The 16,097-nt window shown below is 37.8% G+C and overlaps 1 protein-coding gene across 4 annotated transcripts in view; it reads right to left on the reverse strand.

Moving 5' to 3' along the window:
- The window catches only part of EHBP1 (EH domain binding protein 1), a 340,642-nt gene that overhangs the window by 185,763 nt on the left and 138,782 nt on the right, over window positions 1-16,097 (reverse strand). The gene's annotated exons all lie outside the window — the stretch shown is intronic.

Genomic DNA, 16,097 nt, shown 5'->3' on the forward strand with positions numbered 1-16,097 from the left:
TAAATATTTGCTAATTAAAGAATAAATTAAGAAGAAAGTTTTGATGGTTTTAATCTGACATGGGGAGTGGGGAAAGGAATCTAGGATACCTGCCAAGTTTCTGTCGTGGGTGACTGTGTGGACATTAGTTCTAGAAATATAGTGGGGGCTATTCAGTTTGGCTATACCAAGCTACAGCTGCCTGGAAACTTATGACAATAAGTCAACTGGTATTTGCATATGCTGATGCAGAGCCTAAAATACAAATTTTGTTATATATTTCTCCTTTTAAAAAAGTACTTTTCTGTTACTTCCAAATTTCTTGCAGTCAATATGTTTTACATGTATAATCAGAAAAACAGAAGTTAAGAGTTTAAAAGAAGGTTCAAAACACAAATTTCCCAGAACTTTTTTTAATGTAGGACACTTTCCTAGTAATATACCACCCTGATCAAAAAAATTCCCTGGCCCAATATATTTATATATTTTATTATTTATTAAAGTCTTATTTCACCAAAAATCTACACTGTGGAAAATGTTATTTAATGATGATATGTAATAGCACAAAATATAATTTCTACCTACCCTAGCACTACTGAAATTGAGCAACAAACCTGCAGTGCAGTATGAAGTCATCGGTAACAGTGTGGCAATCTGGACTTGCTTCATATTGGTGAGAATAAGAAGGCAAACTAAATTAGGGGCAAGCAATCGAAGCACAGGGTCAAGTAATTTGAGACTCTTCTTTATTGTTAGGAAGGCAAAAGAAGATAGAAATTGACCATGAGAGATTATCACACTGGACCAAAACAGGGGGATGGAAGTGGTGTCACAAAGAGTAGGTGGGTTTTTCTTTTTAAGAAAGTCTGTAGTGGAGTTAAAAGGGCCAGTGTGGGGGTGGGGTGGGGGCTACTGAGAGCTACAACATACCTGCAAATCTTGCAGCATCCTCATTCTTCCCTCCAAAGTACAGGATTCAGTACAGGCATATCTCATTTTAAGACGGTCTAAGTTAGTAACACTGCAACCTCTTGACAGAGATCAAGTTTCCAAGGACGTCCCTTTTCTCATAAGCTTTCAGTCCATAAGTATTTGACTTATGGATATAACTAATATGTTTAATAATGTGATTTTCAATCCCATAAGCAGATCATATTACAAATGAATGAATGAATAAACTGAATGAAAGTCTTAACACTAGCCATAATTTTTATAAAGGCAGAAAGACATACACCTTATTTTTAAATTTTGGCAACGGTGTTTTTAATCTAGTGTTTATCTTATGTCTGTCTATATACCCACATGTGTATGTATTATGTATCTGTGTACGACACATTTATCTCTAGAGACGTTAGTTTTAGCTACCAACCTAAACTTTGGTGGCTTAAAACAAATTATCATCTCTCACAGTTCTGTGGATTGACTGGACTCAGCCAAGTGGTTCACAGCAGTTAGAGAGTGGCTTGGGATAAAATAACCCAAACCTTGAACTGGGCTGGATGTCTAAAACTGTTTCTTCACATGCATGTTTGGTATTTCAGCTGAGAGGCTGGAACAACTGGGGATTGTTCAGGCATCTCTCTCTCCCTCCCCCACTGTAAATAGCTGTCAATATGGGTATTTTGGGGTTTCCTTTCAACACAGCAATCCCGGGTAGCTGGACATTTTACATGGCAACTGGTATCTCCCACAGAATGCACTACCAGGGGCCCAGGTAGAAGCTATAACTTAGCTTTGGAAATTACAGAATGTCACTTCCTTATTGCATTCTATTGATTAAAAGTGATTTATGGAACAGCCCAGAAGACAGGGAGGGGACTACAAAAGGGCAAGAATATTGGAAGGCCTGTTTCACTCACAGGAGGACAATCTTTGAAGACTAGCTACCACACAGTAGATCAATAAATCAGAAAGTTGAAATCATTCATTCTCTAACTAATCTAATGAATTCATTATAATTCTTACATTACCTTCCAGCATTTTACTCATGCACATATATGAAAGGTACAAATCTTAAACTGTATAATTCAATGGATTTTAACAAATGTATATATATCCAAGTGACACAAGAGGCAGAGTACTGCATCACCACCAACCTCCCACAAATTCTCTCATACCTTTTTTCAGACAATCTCCAAATCCACTGGCTGACACTATTTTAATGTTTTTAACATAGGATTAGTTCTGCCTCTTCCAAATATCATGTAAATGGAATCATACAGTACATAAGTTCAGTTCAGTCCCTCAGTTGTGTCTGACTCTTTGCGACCACATAGACTGCGGCATGCCAGGCCTCCCTGTCCATCACCAACTCCTGGACTTGACTCAAACACATCCTCTGTCGTCCCCCTTTCCCCCTGACTTCAATCTGTCCCAGCATCAGTTTATTCAAATGAGTCAGTTCTTTGCATCAGATTGCCAAAGTACTGGAGTTTCACCTTCCACATCAGTCCTTCCAATGAATATTCAGGACTGATTTCCTTTAGGACGGATTGGTTGGATCTCCTTACAGTCCAAGGGACTCTCAAGAGTCTTCTCCAACACCACAGTTCAAAAGCATCAATTCTTCGGCGCTCAGCTTTCTGTATAGTCCAACTCTCACATCCATACATGACCACTGGAAAAACCATAGCTTTGACTAGATGGACAATTCTTGGCAAAATAACATCTCTGCTTTTTAATATGTTGTCCAGATTGGTCATAACTTTTCTTTCAAGGAGTAAGGGTCCTTTGATTTCATGGCTGCAGTCACCATATGCAATGATTATGAAGTCCAAAAGAATAAGGTCTGCCACTGTTTACCCAATCTATGTGCCATGAAGTGATGGGATCACAGCCATGATTTTAACTCTCTGAATGCTGACCTTTAAGTCAAATTTTTCTCTCTCCTCTTTCACTTTCATCAAAAGCATCTTTAGTTCTTCTTCACTTTCTGCCATAAGGGTGGTGTCATCTGCATATCTGAAGTTATTGATATTTCTCCCGGCAATCTTGATTCCAACTTGTGTTTCATCCAGCCCAGTGTTTCTCATGATGTACTCTGCATAAAATTAAATAAGCAGGGTGACAATATACAGCCTTGAGGTACTCCTTTCCCTATTTGGAACCAGTCTGTTGTTCCATGTCCAGTTCTAACTGTTGCTTCCTAACCTGCACACAGATTTCTCAGGAGGCAGGTCAGGTGGTCTGGGATTTCCATCTCTTTCAGAATTTTCCACAATTTGTGGTGATCCACACAGTCAAAGGCTTCAGCATAGTCAATAAAGCAGAAATAGATGTTTTTCTGGAACTCTCTTGTTTTTTCGATAATCCAGCGGATGTTGGCAATTTGATCTCTGGTTCCTCTGCCTTTTCTAAAACCAGCTTGAACATTTGGAAGTTCATGGTTCATGTATTGCTGAAGCCTGGCTTGGAGAATTTTGAGCATTACTTTACTAGCGTGTGGGATGAGTGCAATTGTGCAGTAGTTTGAGCATTCTTTGGCATTGCCTTTCTTTGGGATTGGAATGAAAACTGACCTTTTCCAGTCCTGTGGCCACTGCTGAGTTTTCCAAACTTCCTGGCATTTTGAGTACAGCACTTTCACAGCATCATCTTTTAGGATTTGAAATAGCTCAACTGGAATTCCATCACCTCTACTAACTTTGTCCATGTGATGCTTCCAAAGGCCCACCTGACATCACGTTCCAGGATGTCTGCAACTAGGTGAGTGATCACACCTTTTTGTTATCTGGGTCATGAAGATCTTTTTTGTATAGTTCTTCTGTGTATTTTTGCCATCTCTTCTTAATATCTTCTGCTTCTGTTAGGTCCATACATTGCTGTCCTTTGAGTCCATCTTTCCATGAAATGTTCCCTTGGTATCTCTAATTTTCCTGAAGAGATTTCTAGTCTTTCCCATTCTATTGTTTTCCTCTATTTCTTTGCACTGATCACTGAGGAAGGCTTTCTTATCTCTCCTTGCTATTTTTTGGAACTCTGCATTCAAATGGGTATATCTTTCCTTTTCTCCTTTGCTTTTTGCTTCTCTTCTATTCACAGCTATTTATAAAGCCTTCTCAGACAGCCATATTGCTTTTTTGCATTTCTTTTTATTGGGCATGGTCTTGATCCTTGCCTCCTATACAAACTTCCATCCACAGTTCATCAGGCAATCTGTCTATCAGATCTAATCCCTTGAATCTATTCCTCACTTCCACTGTAAAATCCTAAGGGATTTGATTTAGGTCACACCTGAATGGTCTAGTGGTTTTCCCTACTTTCTTCAATTTAAGTCTGAATTTGGCAATAAGGAGTTCATGATCTGAGCCACAGTCAGCTCCCAGTCTTGCTTTTGCTGACTGTATAGAGCTTCTCCTCCTTTAGCTACAAAGAATATAATCAATCTGATTTCGGTATTGACCATCTGGTGATGTCCATGTGTAGAGTCTTCCCTTGTATTGTTGGAAGAGGGTGTTTGCTATGACCAGGTTGCCATTAACCCCACCATAGAGCAGCCAGAACTTAGACAGGACTGGGAAATAGACTCTTGGTGGGCACAAACAGAACCTTGTGAGCACCAGGACTCAGGAGAAAGGGGCAGTGACCCCACAAAAGACTGGCCCAGACTTGCCCAGGAGTGTTCAGAAATCTCCAGCGGAGGCGTGGGTCAGTGGTGGCCTGCTGCAGGCCTGGGGGCACTGAGTGTAGCAGTGCATGCATGGGACCTTTTGAAGGAGGTCGCCATTATCTTCATTACCTCCACCATAATTTGGCCCCAGGTGGCTCAGAGGTTAAAGCATCTGCCTGCAATGCAGGAGACCTGGGTTCGATCCCTGGATCAGGAAGATCCCCTGGAGAAGGAAATGGCAACCCATTCCAGTATTCTTGCCTGGAGAATCCCATGGATGGAGGAGCCTGGTGGGCCCCAGTCCATGGGGCCGCAAAGAGTTGGACACGACTAAGTGACTTCACTTTCATTTTCAAATAGCAGAGACGGAACACAGCTCCACCCATTAACAGAAAATTGGATTAAAAATATACTGAGCATGCCCATGGGAAAGACTAAAGATCTCATCAAGAAAATTAGAGAAGGGAACATTTCATGCAAAAATGGGCTCGATAAAGGACAGAAAAGGTATGGACCTAACAGAAGCAGAAGATATTAAGAAGAGATGGCAAGAATACACAGAAGAACTGTACAAAAAAGATCTTCCAGACCCAGATAATCATGATGGTGTGATCACTCACCTAGAACCAGACATCCTGGAATGTGAAGTCAAGTGGGTCTTAGAAAGCATTACTACGAACAAAGCTAGTGGAGGTGATGGACTTCCAGTTGAGCTATTTCAAATCCTAAAAGATGCTGCTGTGAAAGTGCTGCAATCAATATGCCAGCAAATTTGGAAAACTCAGCAGTGGCCACAGGACTGGAAAAGGTCAGTTTTCATTCCAATCCCAAAGAAAGGCAATGCCAAAGAATGCACAAACTACCGCACAATTGCACTCATTTCACACGCTAGTAAAGTAATGCTCAAAATTCTTCAAGCCAAGATTCAGCAATACGTGGACTGTGAACTTCCAGATGTTCAAGCTGGTTTTAGAAAAGGCAGAGGAACCAGAGATCAAATTGCCAACATCCGCTGGATCATCGAAAAAGCAAGAGAGCTTCAGAAAAACATCTATTTCTGCTTTATTGACTATGCTGAAGCCTTTGACTGTGTGGATCACAGTAAACTGTGGAAAATTCTGAAAGACATGGGAATACCAGACCACCTGACCTGCCTCTTGAGAAACCTATATGCAGGTCAGGAAGAAACAGTTAGAACTGGACATGGAACAACAGACTGGTTCCAAATAGGGAAAGGAGTACCTCAAGGCTGTATATTGTTACCCTGCTTATTTAACTTATATGCAGAGTACATCATGAGAAACACTGGGCTGAAAGAAGCACAAGCTGGAATCAAGATTGCCGGGAGAAATATCAATAACCTCAGATATGCAGATGACACCACCCTTATGGCAGAAAGTGAAGAGGAACTAAAAAGCCTCTTGATGAAAGTGAAAGAGGAGAGTGAAAAAGTTGGCTTATAGCTCAACATTCAGAAAACTAAGATCATGGCATCTGGTCCCATCACTTCATGGGAAATAGATGCAGAAACAGTGGAAACACTGTCAGACTTTATTTTTGGGGGCTCCAAAATCACTGCAGATGGTGACTCCAGCCATGAAATTAAAAGACACTTACTCCTTGGAAGCAAAGTTATGACCAACCTAGATAGCATATTAAAAAGCAGAGATATTACTTTGTCAACAAAGGTCTCTCTAGTCAAGGCTATGGTTTTTCCAGTGGTCATGTATGGATGTGAGAGTTGGACTGTGAAGAAAGCTGAGTGCCAAAGAATTGATGCTTTTGAACTGTGGTGTTGGAGAAGACTCTTGAGAGTCCCTTGGACTGCAAGGAGATCCAACCAATCCATTCTAAAAGAGACCAGTTGTGGCTGTTCATTGGAAGGACTGATGCTGAAGCTGAAACTCCAATACTTTGGCCACCTCATGCGAAGAGTTGACTCATTGGAAAAGACCCTGATGCTGGGAGGGATTGGGGGCAGGAAGAGAAGGGGACGACAGAGGATGAGATGGCTGGATGGCATCACCAACTCGATGGGCATGAGTCTGAGTAAGTTCTGGGAGTTGGTGATGGACAGGGAGGCCTGGCGTGCTGCGTTTCATGGGGTCGCAAAGAGTCGGACACGACTGAGCAACTGAACTGAACTGAACTGAACTGAGCATGGCCCTGCCCATCAGAACAAGACCCAGTTTCCCCCTCAGTCAGTCTCTCTTGTCAGGAAGCTTCCATAAGCCTCTTACCCTTCTCCATCAGAGGGCAGAGAGATTGAAAACAACAACCATAGAAAACTAACCAATCTGATCTCATGGACCACAGCCTTGTCTAACTCAATGAAACTATGAGCCATGCCGTGTAGTGCCACCCAGGATGGTCACGTCATGGTGGAGAGTTCTGACAAAATGTGGTCCACTGGAGAAGGAAATGGCAGACCACTTCAGTATTCTTGCCTTGAGTACTCCATTAACAGTATGAAAAGGCAAAAAGATAGGACACTGAAAGATGAACTCCCCAGGTTGGTAGGTGCCCAATATGCTACTGGAGATCAGTGGAGAAATAACTCCAGAAAGAATGAACAGATAGAGTGAAAGGAAAAACAACACCCAGTTGTGGATGTGACTGGGGATAGAAGCAAAGTCAGATGCTGTAAAGAGCAATACTGCAAAGGAACCTGGAATGTTAGATCCATGAATCAAAATCAAGGCAAACTGGAAGTGGTCAAACAGGAGATGGCAAGAGTTAATGTCGACATTTAGGAGTCAGTGAACTAAAATGGACTGGAATGGGTGAAATTGACTCAGATGACCATTATATCTACTACTGTGGGCAAAAAACCCTTAGAAGCAATGGAGTAGCCATCATAGTCAACAAAAGAGTCCAAAATGCAGTACTTGGATGCAATCTCAAAAACGACACAATGATCTCTGTTTGTTTCCAAGGCAAACCATTCAATATCACGGTAACCTAAGTCTATGCCCCAACCAGTAATGCTGAAGCAGCTGAATGGTTCTATGAAGACCTACAAGACCTTCTAGAACTAACACCCAAAAAAGATGTCCTTTTCATTATAGGGGACTGGAATACAAAGGTAGGAAGTCAAGAGACACCTGGATTAACAGGCAAATTTGGCCCTGGAGTACAGAATACAGTACATACTCTTATGTAAATCCTTTTCCACTCAGCAGGATCGTTTTGAGATATATCCATATTGCTGAACACATCAATAGTTCATTTTTAATGCTGAATAGTATTCCATTCACAAATATAATATGGTTCAGCCATATTGTTGTTGATGTACATACACCTGAGCTGTTTCCAGTTTGGGGCTCTTATGAATAAAATATTATGAACATTTTTGTGCTAGTCTTTTTTGGATACATGTTTTCATTTCTTTTGGATAAAGATTCCACTCCACAGGAGCAGAATGCTAGGTCAGAGGGTACATTTTTATAATATTTATTAATGTTGCTAATGTTTATTATTATAAACATATGCCCTAGGTATATTTGTAGTGTTATAAGAAACTTCATAAGTGACTTTATCATTATATTCTTCATGAACAATGGATGAGAGTTCTAGTAGGTCCACATCCTTACCAGCACTGAGAATTTATTGCCAGTCTTTTAAATTTTAACCACTTGGAGAATGTTGAGCTGTATTTCATAATGATTTTAATTTGCTTTTCCCTGACAACAAGTGACACTAACAGATTTTCTTATGCTTACTGGCCAACAACGTATCTTTCTTGTGAACCACAGATTCAAATCCTTGCTCATTACCACCAAAAAAAAAAAAAAAAAAAGGTTGTCTTTTTATTATTGAGTTAGAAGACATTAAAATAACCTGTTCTATATACAAGTCAGACATAAGCATTTTGAGTATTTTCTTCTAGTCTGTAACTTGCCCATACACTTTCTTATTGGCCTATTTCAATAGCATGTGTCTTAAATTTTGACAAAGTCAATTCATCAAGTTTTTCTTTCATGGTTGTTACTTTCTGTGTCTTGTGTAATGTAAGAACCTTCTGTCCACTCTCAGGCCACAAATATAGTCCATTTTTGTTTTTTTTTTTTTCCCAGAGGCTTTATAGTTTTAGCTTTTACCTTTAGGTCCATGATCTACCTTGAATTAATGTTTGTGTATAAGTGGGAATTATTTCCATACAGATATCTAGGTGTTTCAGCATAATTTGTTGAAAATCTTTTCCTTTCTTTACTGAACTGTCCTGTACCTTTGATAAAAATTAATTCACCAAAGATGTTTCTATTTTATGACTTCATGTTTTGTTCCACTCATCTGTCTTTCCTATGCCAATACCATACTATCTTAATTATCACAGCTTTATAGTAAATCTTGATGTCAGACACTATTAACAATTCTGTTCCTTTTCAATATTGTTTGGGCTATTCAGTTCCTTTATAAATCCAATTGTATTTCAGAATCAGCTATCAATGTCTACTTTTTAAAAAGCTTGCTAGGGGACTTCCTGATGGTCTGGTGGTTAAAAATCCACCTTCTAATGCAGGGAACCTGGGTTCAATCTCTGATTAGGAAACTAGGATCCCACATGCCACAGGGCAACTAAACCAGCACACCACAACTATGCCAGCATGCCACAATTACTGAGCCTGCATGCTTGAGAGCTTGTGTGCCAGAACTAGAGTCCGCACTCCAGAACTACTAAAGCCCATGCTCTAGAGCCTGTGCTCTGCAACGAGAGAAACCCAGGCACCACAATGAAGAACCCAGCACAGTCAGGAAAAAAAAGCCTGCTAGGATTATGAACGGCATTGAGTTGAATATAGATTTATTTGGGGAGAAGATAACATCTTTACAATACTGAGTTCTCTAATCTATGAACACAGAATCTCTATTTAATAAGATCTTTAATTACCTTCAACAATGTATTAGCTTTCAGGGTAGAGGTTTTTCTACATTGCTTGCTAAATTCATTTCAAAGAAGTCTATGTTACTTTCAGTCTCCATTTGTAAATGAAATTCTTTCGTTAACCTCATCTTCCAAATGTTTATTGTTCATATACAAAACTATAAATTTTCTATATTGATTTTGTATCATGTGCCCTTGGCTAAGGTCTTCAGGACAATATTGAATAAAAGTGGTGACAGCAAACATCCTGGCCTTGATCCCAATCTTTGAAGGAAACATGTTCAGTGTTTCATCATTATATATGATGTTAGCTCACCACAGATGCCATTTACCAAGATGAAGAAATTCTTTTATATTAAAACTGCTGAGAAATTGGTATTGAATTTTTTCAAATGCTCCTTTCTGCATCTATTGAGGTAATTATATGATTTTTCTCCTTTATTCTGTTACTATGGTTAAAGCAACCTTGCATTGCTAGGATAAATCCTTGAAGAAGCATATTGGTACTTAGAATATTAATTGTCTCTTGTCTCTTTCCTAAATAAACACTGGAGATCGTCCAACTTCTCCTTCAGAGTTCTTACTTCCCTCGTGGTTCTGTCAGATGGTCTCTCAGTATACACAGAATTCTCCCAGAGTTTTGCATGGGGTGCTAGATGATGTTCAGTTGTCGTTAGTACAAACCAAGCAGCATTATGGTTGAAGAGTAACATAGAAAGTAGGCTGAATTTGTGATTTCTATCTTCTGCCACTTCTACTATTCTTTCAGTTGACACATTTGAGTTCTAAATACTGAGAAGAAATGCTCTTGCTATCTTCAGTCTCTCATCCTAGGATCTCAAACTCCTTTAAGAAAGAGTTAGCTTGATACCTTGCAAACTTTTTAGCTCAAGAGACTAGAAATGCCCCACCTCTCCGCTTCTACTCTATTTTCTAACCTTACAACCTAAATAACAGATGCAATATTCCAGAAATTCTCATCCTTCACACAATCTCCAAGATAGGTGGTAATTTTAATTTATTGTTACTTTATAGAGTCCACAGTAATTCTATGATTTTGTTAATTTGTCCCCTAGGTACCAGAGAGTAAACACCCAGAAGCAAAAAACCAGAAGTAAAAGAACCAAATTAATAGATGTATTTTTTGACCAGAGCCCCAAGTTAATTCTGAAAAACCTTTTAATCTAAGAAAAGAGACCTATTTATCCCTATTGATAACCCTAGCAAGTAGGACATTTAATTTCAGAGGGCTGAGTCACACCATAATCAACTCTAGATCCTCAAATGTGAACTGCTATCTTCTCTACCACCATCTGTGCTGTAAGATTATGTTCCCTGAAGGTAGCCAATATGTCACTCTCTCTTCCTCCTCCTGAATTAACTTTACCAACTATAGAAAAAGGATTAACAAACACCAGGCAATATTGCTCATGGTAAAAATAAATCCTGATATATAAACTGTATCTGGATATGTGTGTGTGTGTGTGTGTGTGTGTGTGTGTTACTCACCCAGTCATGCCGGACTCTTTGCAACCCCATGGACTGTAACCCACCAGGATCCTCTATCCATGGGATTTCCCAGGCAACAAAACTGCAATGGGTTGCCATTCCCTTCTCCAGGGGATTTTCCCCACCCAGGAATTGAGTCCAAGTCTCCTGCATTGTAGGCAGATTCTTTACCAGCTGAGTCAACAGGGAAGCCTTTGATTCACCCTTCATCTGGATGGGAAGACTCTAAATGAACTACATACCTAATGGAAGGCCATAGTTTGACCTTCTCTGATTGTGGATACACATGTAATTGAGCATGTCCCTCACAGGGACCCTAGAAACTATACTTATCAAACTGTTACAAAAGCTATCAGTTCTTAGACATCATAAATATTATAAGCCAAGGTAATCCCTGTTCCTAACTATATGGATCTTATCTCCTTGTACCCAAGTTGTCATTTGGGGGTAGAGATCAAAGAATAGAAACTGGGCTGCCATTGAAAACTCCAGTGAAAGAGGAATGCTCTGCTGAATGCTGTTTCTTGTCCAATATCCTTCTAAATGAATTTAATGCTAAGTTTGCGCTATTTGGGTCCTGTGAGTCTGAATGTCTGGTTAAACCTAACTAGAACCACTGCCAATCTCTGCAACAATTCTAAGTATACCAGGGAACTTTCAGGTGTCTCATGATGTCTGGTTTCCCCAATAATGCTCTTTTATACACTGCTTCATTTAAATCAAATCTTCTGAGCAACATTCAGTAAGACTTTGTCACTTAATGTCTTTTTCTCCCATTTCTGTTGGTGTACATTCAGAAATTCAACATGAATCCCAAAGAGGATCAAATGAACAAATCCTCATTCCAGTACTGTGAGGTTGCCACATAGACAGAGGCACTAATTGCTTTGAAAGCATATATAATTTTGAGTACCTGCCACAGTAAACTTCACATTAAAAGGCTTTGTCTGTTCAGTTCCAATGTCCTTCACTCCCACTACATTTCAGTGATTTTTCCAACTGCCCATTCGTGAGTACTGCACCTCTACAGAAAACATCTATATGAGTAACTTCAATAAAAGGTTCCTACCTAACAGCCAATCCCTCTATCCAGTTAGCAGTAAATTTTATCTCAGATAGAGAAGAGGCTTTTGATCAGCTGGTGTCATTTAGTCACTGAGTCATGTCCAACTCTTTTGCAACCCCATGGACTGTAGCCCGCCAGGCTTCTCTGTCCAAGGGATTTCCCAGGTAAGAATACTGGAGTGGGTTGCCACTTCCTTCTCCAGAGGATCTTCTTGACTCAAGGACTGAACCCGCATCTCCTGCATTGCAGGCAAATTCTTTACCACTGAGCCACCAGGGAAGCTCTTGATCAGTCTAAATTAAATATATACCATGAATTTAATTTTACTTCACGCAAAGTCTGTAATTTCAGAATATATACTTTATCAATTACCAATGATTTACAGCTATACTCCATAAGAGCACAGGCTAAATGAAGAGCCCCTAGGTATCAATCTAAGATATACTCAAAATAATTCTAACAGTCTGTTAAGAAGTTTGCAGCTCATATATATTCATATAAATATGAATAAATAATATGCCCATATAATTTTACTGGAAATAATATACTCATATAATTTTATTTGTATAATGTGATTGTATTTTATGCATTCATATTATAAAGATATATTTATATAGGGAAATTTTTAAATAATTCCTTCCTCTATAAAAACTGCATCAACAATTTTTAAACCTACAAGGAAGAATGAATGTAAGCTCTATTACTGCCACTTTATCTGGTAAGTAAAAATACCCACCATCCTTTACTTGTACTATATTTACACAATACATTCACTTTGGTTACTCTTAAGTTATTATTCACACATTACTAATATTAAATTGTAATATTTTTTTATTATCTTGAAAATATTTTACTCAAACATTTTTAGACTGGCAGTTCTGGTGCTAAAAACAAACAAAAAACTCCTGAGAGTTAACTTTGGAATGAAATTTACATGTGCTAAAAAAACATAACTAAGGAAGTTAAAACAAGCTGTGTTTTTAATTTAACTGCCATAACATGCTGTGCTATTAAATTAAGCAATTGTCCTCTGCAACTATAATAGAAAATATTGAATTAAACAGGCAAGGAAATATATTAAATGCTCTAATGACATTAAAAAAAATTGAGGAAAAAAATGTTAATATCAAAGCATAAGTATGTTACAATGACTGTGTCATTATCGACCTAAAACATAAACGTGATCACCCATTGTCAGTACTTACCTGTGCTCCCTCAACGTACAGTTTATATTCATTACTTTTGTATTTTGAATTATTTACTCTTGAATTATTTAAGGTCTGATCGCATTTCTTCCATCAAACGAGACCATTGCATCTTATATTAATATAAGACAGTATAAAGGTCAAAATGAATGGACCAAGACAATAGGTCAGAGTGACCAATGTGGGCTACAATAGGAGAGAGAAGCCCACTCATTCATTTATGACCTTTCATTTAAAATATTTTAAACTCTTAGTGTGTTCCAGACAATGTGCTAGATGCTAGAGATGAAAAAATGATCAGAATATAGTCTCTATCTTGAAGGAATTACACAAAATATGGAAAATAAATACATAAATGAATAATAACACAAACAAGTAGCATTCCAAAGAAATTCTGGGTCATCAAAAAGAACTTCTATTAGAGTCAGAGAATTTTAGGCTACCCCCAGAAGTTACTTCTGCAGTAGAGATCTTAGAAATTAAAATACATATGTTTTGTTTAAGCAATAAAGGTTGTCATGGTATGAATGTTTGTCTCTCTCAAAATTCATATAATGAAATTCTAATTGACAATGTGATAGTATTAGGAGGTGGGGCATGTGGGGGGTGACTAGGTTATGAGGCTGGATGAGACTAATACTCTTATAAAAGAGGCCCAAAAGAGCTCCCTTGTCCCCATCCACCATGTAAAGAATACGATGAAAAGTCTGTGACCCAGAAGACGGTTCTTACCAAACCATGTTGACACAGTGATCTCAGACTTCCAGTCTTCAAAACTGTGAGAAACAAACTTCTGTTGTTTATAAACTACCCAATCTTTGATATTTCATTATAGCAGCTCAAATAGACTCAGATAAGAGTTCAGCTATAAAATCTAATTACTATTGAATCCTTTCACTAAACCTGTATTTTGCTCAAAAATATTGTCCTTTCTTTTCTTTTCAGTAGCAGTGCAGAACTTCTGACATGCTATCACCATTTTTTCCCACTGCTGTGATGGAAATAGTACAACATTGCTCAAAATGGCTACAACAATGAAAATGTGTGGTATTCTAGTTGCTACTAATGGTATAAATGCCTAACTGAGATTCAGTTTTAACCAAAAGTCACATACAAAGAATAAATCATATTCTCTAATTAAAAGATTGAATTACATCTCAACTGGAATAAAGAACTCATGCTGTAAGAAAAGGCATGCATTTGTAAACAGTACAGTGCACAAGGGGCAGAGTGACAATTTTAAATGGAGAGGGCAAAAGAGGCTTCTCAGAGGATGTGGCAAAAGAATTAAAATTTGAAGAATAGGTAAGTAGTTGGAATTGGTAAGGGAAGGACATGACTTCCCTTCCTGAAGTACTTCAACTAGCCAAATCAAACAAAGAACTCAAAGACAGCAAAGACACAGCATATTTTAAAGTATTATATAATTCTGCTGACATTATAAACAAGCAAATGTCAACATTTATTATTGAAAAAAGAAATCCCAAAATGTTATTGAAATAAAAATAATAGCCAGGAGGGGTTGGAGGGAGAGATTCAAATAAAGAGAAGAGGAAATCATATTGACTTTCTCATCTTACACAAGGTGAGTCAACACATGCTGCTTCACTTTTAATGTTAGTAGAGAAATACAAGTTCAGTTATCCCTCTGGCTTATTTATTTCAGAAGACACTATTCCAAAATGAAAATATAGGATGTATAACTTTCAAACTACTCTATTAAAGAACATTTAAGAATGGTAAATATATAAGGAGTGGGTAGAAAAAAATAAGGAAATTCCCAAATAAAAGTATAAAGTAATAGAAATGAAATTAAGTAGGTCTGTTAGCAAGAAATATAACAAAATACTGTTTATGAAGAGAAGTATCTAACACAGATAGAATAAAAATAAAGTGATAAATACACCAAATACAAAGAAAGTATGGATTACAAATATCAGCATCAGGCAAAAACTTTAGACAACAGGCATTAAATGGTACAAACTGATCAAATTATAATTCACAATGAAGTATAGAATAAATTTTTATGAACTAAATAATTTAGGACTGAAGTTCTCTTTCATTGATGAACTATACACAAAGCATAAGAATATAAATAAGTAAATAATATAAATGTAAACTTGGGTCTAAAAGCTACATGCTGAATCTAAAAAAGAGAATATACATGTAAAAAGATATTCATAAAATACTTACAAAAACAGATCATCTATCTACACTACAAAAAAAAGATCTCAACCATATTTTTAAAAAAATTGAGATATGATAGGCTTCAGAATCTTATTCAAACTAAACTAGAAATAAACACAGCCCATGACACAGCACATTCTTCTAAACATTCTTGGGTTAAATAAGAAATCAAAATGGCAAACATAAATTAGAAAACAAGGCAGCTGACCCTTGAATAAAACAGGGTTTAGGGAACATCAACGTTCCTACGTATAACTTATAGTTGGCCTTCTATATTCATGGTTCCTTCAAGTCCTCAGTTCCTACATATTCACCTCCACACATCATGTAGTACTGCAGTATTTACTATTAAAAAATATCTACATTCAAGTGGACCTATGCAGTTCAAATCAGTATGTTTAGGGTCAACTGTAATTTATAAAATTTTCTCAGGACAAAACATCTATCTTTGCATACAAGTCTGACCATTTCCTTTTAACAGAAGTAAAAGTGAAGGTCACTGGAGTTGAGGAAGTCACAGAGGTTTTTAACCAAGATATTAAATTGCTCATCCATGTGATCAAAGGAAATCCCCCATAAAACAGCAAGAATTGAGGCATAGCCAAGAGATAAGTGCCAGAGTGCCCAGTTAATTTGGAAAAATCACCAAGAGATGAA

This window comes from Muntiacus reevesi, chromosome 3 (assembly GCF_963930625.1).
Source record: "Muntiacus reevesi chromosome 3, mMunRee1.1, whole genome shotgun sequence".
Lineage (NCBI taxonomy): Eukaryota > Metazoa > Chordata > Mammalia > Artiodactyla > Cervidae > Muntiacus > Muntiacus reevesi.